Consider the following 13,295-nt stretch of genomic DNA (forward strand, 5'->3'; position numbering starts at 1 on the left):
ACCATAAATGGTCTGAAAAAATAAACATATATGATTGTGAGTAGGCGGCTTGCAGCCTGAAATTCTGCAGCCTGGGAGGGTTCTGGGTTCTGCTGGTGCTAAATGCAGGGGGCAGTGGAAGAGAGCTGGAGTTAGAGACATTTCTGCAAGTAAGCTCTCCCACTTGAACAGAATCAAATGTAAAGTGTTTTGATCAAGTGTTTTGATTTAGCTCTCCACGCAATGAGTAATGAATAATAAAAGTTGCTTTTTATTTTTTTTTCCAAAGATAGAATGAGGTTAAAAATGCTTTTCAGGTTTATTTTGGTATTAGATATTTTCATTATACATTCATTGTTAGCTCTATGCCCTTGATTGTATTATTGTGAAAGATCCTAAAACAACAGCATTACGTATAGCTCATAGAAAAGATATACAGATTGTTAAAAGGAAAGCATGAAATGCAAATGTTTAGCAGTGTTCCCGTTATTCTTTATTCTGGTTAAATTAAAGCTGAAGGATTTCCTTAAAAACCCAACTCTCTGACAGCCTTCAGGTGTACAGGCTTGATTAGTGCCTCTAACTCTTCCTCCCTGTAGCTATTCTGCTGCCAGGAAGTTTAGACCCCTACATTGAGCTGCTGTGGGGACCAGCACAGGTTCTGGGACATCTTCTCTACAAACATTGAAAGGTAGGGTTGGTTTATATGTCCTTTTCAGCTATTTGAGAAATGAAATCTTGTGGTAACAGGTGGAGCAATTACTGGCGCTTAAGCTGTGTAAAACAGGAGGAGGAGCAATGGGACAGAGAATGTGCTGTAACAAGTATTTAAAACGCAGAACTTGTGAAATCTTGTATATTTTGTTTGATACCTATCTTCTGTCATTTCTCTGAGTGTTCTGTGCAAACAAGAGATTGGAAAGTGTGAACATGCTGGAAGTGAAGGGATGCATAACATTGAAAAGGCATTTAAAACTGGGATAAAATATTGTTTAATGTTTATAGTAAATGTGTGGGAAGCCGAATATTTTTGTATATAGTATGTTGATGTATTTTACAACACTGCATATAAACTATGGGAATGTCATTGAAACTATGCTGACATAGGCCAGCTGAGTAGCTTGCCTATACTTTCCCATCTCTTATATCATATATAGAAAAATGCAACTCTTACTGAACTCAACCTCTAACTCGCAAGGGGTTGTATCTTTTGCTGGTTTCTGTGGGAGTTTTACAGATGGAGAATGTAGGGTCAAGCCCATCAAAAAAAAAAAAGGCAGAATTACAGAAGAGAAAATGGATACATAGGTGCTGTAGGTGTAGATGGTCTGTGCTAACCGCTCTTTTATTAAACAAACAAACAACAAAAATAAATATAAACTTATTTTCCCATATAAGTAATTTGGGAAAGGAGCTTAATTGTCCTTCATATACATTTGTGAGGTCTTACAGAGTGCTTGTATCTGATGAAAGTTTTCCTGAAGAGTGATTTGAGCAAATTCTGTTAATAAAGGTTTTGGAATTAGAATTGTGGTGTGAGGGATTTGCAAAAGGAAGGGGAAGGTAAAGACTATTCAGTGTATCTCGGATACTGGAGGGAATGGCAACCACGTGTGTGTATGGATCTAGTCCCTGCACCCCCTCCTCCCAATACCACGCTGATAAATCATTTTGGGGTGAAGTGCCAGGTACATGACATAAGCTTTGGGAAGAATTAAACGTTGTACTCAACGGTAAGGAAGATTGAAAGTCTTTCATGAACCTCTGACAAGTGCCATCTTTAGCAGTGATTTCTAAACTAACAACACTCTAAACTTTCCCTGTCTCGTGTAAAACTAAATAAATGCAGGCTTTACTGTTCTACAGCAAATAATTGCTAGTAGCATTGTGTTCTGACAAACACCCACCGCAGACAAGAGAGAAAGCAGTGTAAGTTTTGGCTTCCTAAACAGAAATTGCCTCAGCATCGGATTACTGCTTTGCAAATGAGCAGCATTTTCTTTTCTTCTTTTCTTCTTTTTCCTGTGGTCTTGTGGTCTAATACTAATACATTTTCAAAATGGAAATTCAGTGAATTAGGTCATTTTTCCTCTGTCTGTATCCCTTGGGATATCCAACCTATGTTGCTTGTTTTAATTAAATTACCACATTTTCCACACGATTAAATGCCTGAATAATGAAGACTTATGGGAGTCGATTTTAATGCACCATACATGAATATGAGCAATGAAGGGAAACATATGATTTCACTCTAAGTCAAATCTTTTAGTAGCAAATGTTTCACCTCATCTCTTTTCAGATCAAATGCAAGTCGCAGAACAGTAAAATATAAAATGCAGTATCAGGTAGTGCTATTCAATGGGTGGGAGCAAATATTCTCTGAAGGAAATTTTTGGCTAATGGGAGAAAACCAGAAAAGGGTGTAGTGTATTCTGGGGACATGCCAGGCAAGCATTTTCAAAGTTATGGTATAGTATACATTGGGTTTGGGGGCAACGGCCACTAACCATATAGCAAGGTATGTCTTGGAGCAGTTTTAAAGGGACTCAGTGTCTTTTGTTTTTCATTTAGAGTTGCCTGGGGTTTAAATCAGGACAGGATTTGGCTCAGCATGGACAGGTACTGGGTATCTAATCTAAAAAACACGCCAGTGATTTTTAAGCACTGAGTGGTAAATGCAGGCAAGAAGTCAGGAGCTTCAAGTGGGGAAAAATGTATTTTAAGTCTATTTAATTTTAGTTTCAGAAAATAAAGTACTGAAAGTTTCTTGCTAGGTAAGTTGTTTCACTGTATTAGGCTTGGTAGGAAGAGAGTGTTATGTGAGAGGATGGAAGTGGCGTAGACACCCAGCACTGCATGATGAGAAACTTACTAGCATTGTAGGAATAGTTGGGTATAACTGAGGAACAGCTTTCTGTGCTGACCTTCAAGCACTTAAATACACGGATTTATTAAATTTTAAAGGCTGATAAGAAACTGTAAACTGTCTTATGAGGAAATGCAACTGTGAAAGGAGAATAACGTCTGTCATATTGTCTGTAGTTACACTCTCATTCTCTACTCCTTGAAAAAGCATTATGTGTTCCAGGTAATGTCCTGTTTTTTTTCCAGTTGGTGGACCCCCAGTCTACAGAATCATCTTTTGATATTTTTCCCTAAATGGCTGACCTCACAGCTGGTATCAGGTAACTTCATCCCAGTTCTAGCATTGGAGTCTCAGGTTCTTAGACTCTTTCCTCCTCTTTCATACTAACTTAACAAACTGATAATTTTTTCCAGTTTTGAGTCATTAAGAAAGTCTTGTATTAACAGACTGATGAAAAGATATTGTGGAATGTCATTATTCAGTGTCATTGAATGTCATTCAATGTGGAATCTCAGACCTTTAGAAATTTCATTTTCACCTTCTCTTCAAACCAAGATTATCAGTACAACTAAATGGCATCTCCACTTCAGTTGTTTTTTTACGTGCTTTTAAATTTCAGAAACCTGCTGTAGTTTTCAGCTAAGGACTTATTAATGAGATGCTCTCTCACTACCTGGAGGATTGATTAGCTTGCCAAAGGAAGCTCTGCCTGGCACTGCCTCTTTTCATTAGGTCCATGCTGCATTTGACGAAATTTTTCACTTTTTTGTTTTGCATGTATTAATTCCTTGATTATTATTATTATTATTATTATTTTAAATCTTTCATTCTGTTGAAGCAAAGCTTATGTGTCTATAGGTGTCTCTGGTTTGTTTTTTTCTGTTCTTTTTAATGATCGCCACTCCACTAGTTGTTTCCAGGTGTTATTTCACTGCTACTGTGTAGTTTTACTGGCATATTAGATCTAAAACATTTTCAATTTCTCCAGTCTTTGGAGGAGTTGAAGGCAGCAGAGAGCTTAAGAAGTGGCTAAAAGGGAAGGGGATAAGGAAATGCTGTATTGCTTTTCAAACCTGAGAGGAATTATTGATTCAGAGTCTGGGACAAATTTCCTTTGGTAAGATAGAAAGGAAAAAATCAATGATAAACAGACACCAGCAGACTGAAAGCATTTAAGCAATTTTCCCAAAAGATTGCCCCATATCTTTATTTTATTTCCGTGTGGCGGTTCTTTGAGACACACAAGATTTGCTGAAGTTGTTTTTCAGCAGAGGATGCATAACATCTCTTTGAACACTGGTGATGCAGGGTAGAATACTTCTTGTTCTGGTATGACATATCCTGAGAGTCCTGCTTTGTATTGTGATACATGTCGTCAGGAAAGGTAACTTGTTTTCTCCTTCTAGATTAGTTTGTGGTATTTTCTTCACGTTAACCCTTTTTACAAAATCATTCACACTCCTGCAATGGGGTGAGTCTCCACTGTTGTAATTCTGTCTTAGAATTAAGTTCTGCAGAGAACTTTATTACTATGACATGGTGAGGTGGGGTAGGAAAGGACCTTTTTCATTTTTCTGCTCTCCCTTTGCTATTAGCAGGTTTGTTGGATCAGTCACCCTCCTTTTCTTGCTCTTGTTCTCTTTCCATACAGCTCACACTTTCCTTCCCACAATCTGTCATCCTACTTTCCTACCAAACAGAAAAGAACCATTTGTTATAACTTTTAAAAAAAAAAGTTAAACAACCAGAAGTAAAGAAAGTTAACAGACGGCCAAATAGTTTTCACTGATGATCTTTCCTGATCTTTGTCCCACTGCATAAATAAGGGAATAACTAAACTACCACCACATTCAGAGATGAGCAAAATGCATATGTGAATGTTTATTAGCTTTCCATTTCAGAGATTTATTTCCCTACTTGTTCAAATATTTTGAGAAACGTACAGCAGCATTTAAACATGAAAAGCATACATTTCATATACCTTTCCAGTTCCTGCTCTGCTATGGATGAAATCAAGAGTATTCTGGCCTTGAAGCACCAGCATTTCCAGCCTGACCTCTGGATGCTTGCTGAGCAGCAGTGAAAGAACTTTGAGGAGAAACAAGTGTGTTTCACAGATGCGGTTAATCAAAAGACATTTCTGTCCCCCAGGTTTCTGCATCTCCACAAAACATAACTGCCAATTTCAAGGCTAAGCTTTAAATATCCCATCAATAGATAGCCTGTGAGTGGGAAGTTATAGGTGATTATGTTAAGCAGGGAGGACATCATGGAAGAGCCGATCATAGAGGATAGCGGGTTTAAGTCATTCCCAGGTGATTCAGTTTGATTTTGGTGTGAAGATTCACTGAAACAGATCAATAATTAAGTAAAAGAAAGACTTTTTGGAGACTATTCAATTGGTTGAAAATTCCAGGGATGTAAAAGCCAATAGCAAGTACTTTGGGGAGGGCATCACTGTTAGATTGATGAATAAACATTTCAATAAAGGTATTAGAAAAAGTAACTAGTGACTCCACAAGAAGTTAACAAAGGGATTAATGAGCATGGAAAATTCAAAACTTTGGTGCTGGGTAGATTTATTAATTGGATGTTATAAAACTACTGCCTACTGCAGTAGGATCTTTCCGAAAATCTCTTACATGATGTGGTTGTGGAAAGGGTAAACAGCATCCTAAGTTATGACATGGTGTTTTCAGTAGAAGTATGAAATAGTTTTAACCTCCCAAGTACGTGAGTCTGACTTGCAACAGTGTGTGCAGTTAGTACAATTCTAGTTACCTTTGTCTGTTAATTAAAGGACATGTGGTCAAGGAGAATTTTAGGGGAAATGGCAAGTCAGTTTTGAATATAGGGCTTGATTCATTTGCCATAACAACCACTGGCTGAAAGCAAGTATGACTCCTTGTTATTGAATCTAAAAATATTTTTTTTTCTATAAGACAACCAGTTGTTTTGTCCATGAGTAAATTCAGATTGGGAATTAGAGGATTTTAAATCATTATAGAGAGATTTTTCGGTCAAAACAATTAGTTGTAGTCTAGGCTGCATATGCTTAGTTTGAGTTGTGTGAGATTGCTTAGACTGGACACGATGACCCAAGTCATAGGACAAGGTGAGGTTTTCTGTGGTTAAGGATTTTTGATCTAGCTCCAGAGTGATGTTACTAGCATGTCTACTCTATCTCCTGATTCATTTCAGTATTTTGCTGTGTTTATATTTGTATCTTCAATGACTCATTGGTTTTTGTTTTGTTCTATGAGTTATTTTTCAACAAATTGGATGGAGGAGGTGTAGGGATTACCACATGTGATGCTTGCCGGGGATTACCTCCCAAGACATGAATGGACTGCCAAAAATGTAGGTACTTCAGGAACATAGTCATCATTAGTATGCCTCTTTTCATAAACAAAGGGTTTGGTCTTGACCCTTCAGTGTAAACAACCAGAAGAACTGTAATTTGTTACTATAGAAAAAGCTCTATCCTACAAACATTTACCCTCAATAATAAACTGTCCCAGAGATGAAATAGTAGCATAAACATATAAGGTAAATTGACATCAGGCTTCTGAAATTCCCGTCAGCAAAATATTTTGATATGAGTAAATGCCTGATATTCTGAACTTAATTCTCTTATCCTTAGCACTTGTGACCGAAGAGACTACCAGCATAGCTAGTAACTGAGGTGGGAAGGTTTTTATCCAAACTTAAACTAGAAATCTCAGTGAAGTGGCTTTTTCCTGAAGAGGAGGGTCTTTCACTGTTTATCTATTAAGTTACACTGATGCACATCCAGAATAACTCTGCTGATGTCAGTAGGGTGTTTAACAGAAGAACGATTGCTAATTGGGTGTTTACAGATATGTAAATGTGATACCTGTAAGGCCTGAATATTTCAAACAATGGGTATTGCTTTCCCTGATTCAAAAGCCTGACAACTGCTACAGAGGGACTAGAATAATGCTTTCAGAGAAGGTTTTCTAAGCAGAGAAAATGAAACAAACAAGAACAACCTTTACACAATCTGTCCAAATACATCAGAATCAAAGAGAAGTCTCCTGAGCTCTCTGTTAAACTCCCTGTGCTTCAGCAGTGGGATTAATAGAACTGCAGTAACATGGGGAGAAGAACGTAAGCATGAGCTGCTTTGCCTCAGGCAGACCTACTTAATTCAACCCTGTCTCACACTGTGCCCTGACATTTTGCTTTTCTGGCCCAGGTTATGTGGAGCTGGAGTCTTGAGCTCGCAGTTTATACTGATGCTTAAAAATCTGAAGAAATGTTTGTTTAAACATGAAAAATGTGGGCGGTGGTGTAAAACAGATATTTTGGGGAATGTTATTTCTGATTTTAAAGGAAAGCTGATAGACATTTGCTATGAATAGAGAAACTTACATTTCTGAATTTACTCTGATCTGAATTTACTCTGAATAAGGTCTGAATTTAGAAGGGGCCTTATATTTGAATATGATCTGAGTAGTCTGTAATGGGGGAAAATTGATGTGGCTGGCTATTTACTTGAGGTATTTGACATTTTTTAGCAAACAAAGAACACAGTACCAAAATTTCCTATGGCCTTGATTCAGTTTGGACTCTCATTTAGATCTGGGATCCATTTTCATCTTTGGCTCCATTTTAAGATTTTTGTTCTTAAAAGGGGTGTCTTTACATGTCTTCAGTCTTTGCTGTAAAGTGACCTCATTAGGTCTGGTATTTTATTTAATGCTGGTTGTCTTCTTTTTGGTGTTTCATATTTCTTCCCTTTTTTTTTTTTTGGAAATGGTAATAGAATTTATGTTGTATTTTCTAAGTCACTTTGCAGAGCAAATCCAGCAACATGTGAATTGGAGAGCCTGTGTATTGAAATGTGAACTTTGTCAATTTATGCTATTTGGCAACTGCATTTTTTTACAATCCCCCCCCTCCCCGCCCCTTACTTAGAAACAACTACTGCATTGCAGAAAATTACACTATCTTCATTCCACAAAGTTGTGTGCAGATTTGTTCATGTAACCTTGAGTATTTTGTGCGTGCTTGGCATTAAAAGTGTGGGTCAGCGTTTAAAAATTCAGGGCAAAAATAGCTAAACACAAGACAGGAGGGTTGAAACTCTCAGGTAGGGGGAAAATTAAATTAGTGCTGTGGAATTCAGTGCAAATAAAAGGCTTAAAATTGTTATTCTCAAGTATGTGTGCAACTTAGTGCTCTGAAATAAATGTTTTCAGGTGTTCTGAATTTGCTCAACTAAGCACCCTGAATTTACCTGTTGAGTAAGGAATAATGGGAGGAGGTAAATGCTATGTTAACTCTCAGCACAAGATTTTTTAAATACTCTTGGTATGTTAGAGCTGTTGAAAATGATACACATGGGTTCATTTTAACATACCATTTCAATATATTTTAGCTGAAACGGCTGAGCACAGTGTTTTTTCAAGTGTAGGAAATTCTTGGTTTAGAGACCTCTTTATCACTGCAGTCTCTGAGAAGAAAACACCTCAGTCAAGTGTCAAAATGTGGTTTAATACATATCTTGCTCTGAAAGTCACTGTCTTCTGAGTGAAGGTTATGCATGTTTCATAGAGTTGTATTATTCACCAAGCAATCTGTGAATGAGGCTGTTGCATTAGTATCGCTTGGGGAAACTGGGCTCAAAAACGTGGTTTATTTTCTGCTTTTGCTCTGTACGTTGTTTGAATAAATCTATTGAAGTAGCTTCTTCAAAGGAGCAGCAAGTATTGAAATCTTGGGGGATTTTGGCATCGAATTCCTTCTTAAAAATCTTACTCTCTGCACCCTTGCTGCAGTGGTTGTTTCATCCCTAATGGGATATATCACAAGGATGCTTACAGTATAATTGACTACAGTATGAACAAAGCACTGAGGCATTCAAATAGCAGTGGTACTACTTGCCTCTGAAAAATGCTGCCAGAAAACTAGCTTTCAGTAAGATATTTTTGGAGAAGAGCCAAAGAGAAAAAAATGTTGCTATGTGAAAATATATATATATATATAAAAATATATGTTAAATTTTGGCATGAATTTGGACAAGTAAAAAACAACTGAAGTCAAGGGGCTATATCCAAAGGGAAAAGGACTGGGACTAAGGGAGACAATGGTTTAAAAACCCTAGACCCTTCGCCCACCTCCCTGCTGCCGCAGCTTAGCAGAGAAGATATTTCAAGTAGCTGAGAACATGAAAAGTGAAAGACTGGCTTTGTATGAGAGGGAAATAGAGCAATTGTTTTGCTGGCTGCACAGCTCTTTAAGCTACAATGCGATGATGGGATTGAGCTGTTCTTTCAAATACGGCTGAGAGCTGTTCAGCAGCTGAGGAGTAAGGCCTTCCAGCTGAGGCACAGGATGCCAGTCTCTCTTTTATTTACAGCTAAGCCTTCTCTAGAGGGCCTAGGCATTCTTTCCTGAATCACGGAACAAAACTGATCCCATTTGGTATCTGAGTCAGGGCCCTTAAAATAGGTGGAACAAAGTTTTGTGTTTAGTTACAGTAAGGAAATAGCGTGCCAAAAGACCTCTGATTTTGCTGGGATGGTAGAGAAAGATTGTTGCTATTTCTATTAGGAAGACTTGCCTATATAAGTCTTGGGAAAGACAGGATGTTTTTAAATGTCAGAGGGAACCAGAACAGACAAAACTCCCCAACAATTGCTATTAAATACGCTGCACTGAAGTATGCTGTTCTAAATGAATTGGTTTGCCATTGAAATAGGATCTGGGAATAACTGTGGGATGTCATCCTGGAAAGCATCATTGGAGAGCTCCATGATAGAGGAAGTTCTCCCTTAAGGAAGGAAAACAAAACAAAAAATAACAAACAGAAAACTACAAAAGATCAAGCAGTGTTTAATGGTTAGGAGTGAAGAATGAAATACATAGTTCCTATAAGGTGCTCTCATCTAATTCCTGCTTTTGTTGTTGCTGGAGATTGGACCAGTGGTAGTTAAAGGCTGTTTTCCAATAATATTAATGGAGTCATACAATTTAAATTGCATTCCTGAATTCTGTAGCAGATTTTATGGTTTCTAGGAATTGGGGCTGTAAGCCTGTTCCATGCTTAGATGGAGAATGCCAAAGTTAAATTATACTTGTTAAATGTACAGTGTCTGAGTGAGGGAATTCCTGAAAATCTATATGGCTGCCTTTTTTTTTTTTTTTGAGAAGTTTATGTAATACTTTTTTTATTAGTTGATTTTATTTTATTTTATTTTTAATTTTTTGATCTTCTGAGAGCACTGCTTCAGGCTTGGACATCACCTTTCCCTCCAGGGACTCCTCCTGGAAATTGCACTATGTGAAAGCAGATTAGTGCTTGGCAGTAATTCAGGGTCAGGGATTCAGATTATAGGATGGCTCAGGTTGGAAGGGACCTTAAAGATCATGTGCAAGTATATGCCATCTGGTTGGAAAGGCTTTTCAGAATGTCAAATGAAGATTTTGTCTGACCTAAAGCACATGCTTTTTGACTGAAATAACAAAAATGATGAGTATTCATGCACATAACCACTGTACTGGGATGGCACCCAATTTTTATTGCTGAGGTGTATACCCAGTACCTAGACATAAAGGGAGCCAATGGTGTGTGCTTCAGTAAGTTCGTTGCATCTGTGAGTCGTCAATGATTTTTGTGATCTTCTTACAGCAGCCTTTGTTAGTATGTATGTGTAAGAAATGTACTCGCAACAAAGGCAGATATAATTATGCATATATTTATTTTCACCTTTTTTTTTTTAATTGGGAACTTGAGTGAAGTGAATTATTGAAAAAGAATTTTAGGGCTTCAGCTGCAGAATTTCTGTGGTGCTGTACCTTGTGAGCTATCAGACAGAGGTAGAATAATGTGATATTTGCAGTGCTGCATATGTATATCCTCTCTTGTAACTGCTTTTTTGTTGTTGATAAAGGCTCTTGTTGCCTGTGCACTGAAACCTTCCCTCTAGAAGAATCACAGGCCTCATTTTTCTGAGAGCTTAGCTGAGGATTTCTGAGGTTTCAGGCTTTTCTCCTCTTTGAGATTTTGGCACTTGAAATGGGGGCCCATCCTTCTCCTTTTAAAACAAAGAAATAGAGCAAAGGGTCTCCAATTATAGAGATGGTTTTGTCACGATTCCTCTACTTCAAGCATGTGTTTAGCTTGCCCCTTTCTTTCTTCAGAGCAAGGGCCATAATGTCAACAAGTAATTTCTTCATTTTCCACATCAGCTTTACTTCAAGGTTTTGTCTTTTTTTTTTTTATGTGAATTTTCAGCATGATGCAGCATCAACTTTTTTTCCTGCATGTTTCTCTTTGAAAATCTGTAATAAAAAAATATTTCCAGGGTTGTCTTTTCATTTAGCTTGTTGAAATTAATAAAGTTTGAAGATACATGTTTAGGAAAAAAAACTCAAGCCTTTCTTCTGCTGTGTGAAGATTTGTTTTTGTTTGTCCAAAATTGCTTATTTTAATGATCTCTGAATTTAAAGGAAAATATGTAGAACCATAGTTTGCTTTGATTTTTGGAAGATCAAACAATGGAACATGGACCTCTATAAACAGCAAAAGCTAAATTCTTCCAGAACCACACAGGATCTCCATTGAAGTCAGAAAACTGTTCACCTTGCTGTGAGTTTAGCTTGTCAGATATCATCCCCGTTATTGTGCGCATCTGATATCTGAATGAAAGAGCAACTCCATTTGGTTCTAAGAGACTGTGATCCTAATTACAGGCTGATTACCTGATTGACGCTCAATGGACACTCAGGGTAAATCTATGACACTCGTACCTATTGCAGTTCCATCAAGTCTAAAGCAATCATCAAAATGAAAATAAGGTAACTGTTACCATTGGGAATTAGAAGAGAAAATCAGAGAGGACCTTTTGGCTGTCTTTTGATCATTTCCATGATATTTTCCAACTGAACTTGTTTGAAAGTCATGTGTACAATCAATATATCAGGATGAATACAGGATATTGGCACAAAACTACGCTAGGTACTTCACAGAAGAAAACTAGGTTGACTGCCAACTCTGCTGTTTTCCTGGGGCGTCAATTTCACTGCCAGTTGGCCCTGCAGCATCGCTCTTCCATCCCACACAGTGCAAATTCCTGCCCCACAGCTGGAAGGAAGGCTGTACTACTTCCTTCTCCCATAACTGCATCCCCACTAAGCCTTACAGCACTTTGGAGAAGGCTGGCTTTTTCTCTTGTCCTGAATTTAAATAATGTGAAATCCAGGTTTTTTAGTCTTGATTTTTACCTATATGCAAGAACCATATATAATACACACAGAGAAAAACAGTAATGCAAACCTGACACAGTCTGAGTTGCATTTCATGTCTGTTCCATGATGGCACCATAACAAATAATCTAGAAAGGCCTAAGAGATTTTATTTTTGCATATGAGGATTTGTATGTGTAGTTGTGGAAACCACTGGGACAGCATTTTTATTGAAGTTCTCATCCAGCGACAGGAAAGATACCGCAGTACAAGTTCCCACATGCACTCTTGATAATAATAGATCTGGAACAATTCTGTCTTGATCACTGGATCCCTCCACCAGTCAGTTCTGTTCCCTGATGAATTTGGTGTGTGGCTGGTCCTGCCTGCCTGTTGTTCTGGTGGAGCTCCCACAGCTGTAGCATCTACATTCCCCATTCTGCATACTCTCCCCTCATGGTTTAAGTACTTTCCAGGCATTTTTGCTGACACCAAACATGATAAAAAGAAAAATATGAGCCTTTACACATAAGCCAGTTCTGCTTCTTACAAGCTACAAAATGTGCTGCTTGTACTGTTTGTTTTCTCCTGAACTTTGGTGTTAGGGCTCTGCCTTTGATAACTCGATACTAGTAAGTTGATGTAGTGCAAAGCTGTGATGAAGATTTTGATACGCGTGTCTGTTAGCTACTGTAACTGGGAATGATGTTCATCATCTTCGCTGCTAGTGAAATGCAAATCCAAGCCCATTCCTAACTGCAGACTCACTTTCCATACTCCTTGTCTGTGTTCGTGCAGTTCTGAGCTCTGGCTGAGTATTGTTAAGCCAGAGTGGATTCAGTCTCTTGAGCACCAGGTCCAGATGAATTAGTATGGTGCTGTCTACCAACAGACATCTTAAGCTTGCCTTTTTCTGAGAATGGTTTGGAGGCATTAAACCAGAGCTACAAACCAGGCTTTTGATTACTGGCATGGACAGGAAGCATGAAGAGGCAAGTGACGCGCCTTGGTCTGCTTTTCAGTGAACTATGGGAATGTAGCTATTAGGTCCTTCGTCGTGTGGAATGTGGCTTCGAATGTGACATGGAGCTTGAAGTGTTGCTTGCAGGCCTCATGAAGCCTATGTTGTGGTCCATCAAGGAAGTTTTTAACCATGGTTTTCCTTAACAGGATAACTGATCTTTAGAAGACCAAGGAGAGCCTTTCCTGGGGTAGGAGTGTGTGTGCACTAAGGGAG

The 13,295-nt window shown here is 38.1% G+C and overlaps 1 long non-coding RNA gene across 1 annotated transcript; it reads right to left on the minus strand.

The window, feature by feature from the left end:
- Nucleotides 1–3,585: 3,585 nt before the first annotated feature.
- On the minus strand, nucleotides 3,586–8,272 carry LOC310899503. Its single transcript, XR_014584353.1, has 2 exons — nucleotides 4,827–8,272; nucleotides 3,586–4,534 (listed from the first exon to the last, which is right to left on the minus strand). It is a non-coding gene; the product is annotated as an uncharacterized lncRNA (long non-coding RNA).
- Nucleotides 8,273–13,295: the final 5,023 nt, after the last annotated feature.

The sequence above is a fragment of the Anser anser genome (assembly GCF_964211835.1).
Source record: "Anser anser genome assembly, chromosome: 4".
Taxonomy (NCBI): Eukaryota; Metazoa; Chordata; class Aves; order Anseriformes; family Anatidae; genus Anser; species Anser anser.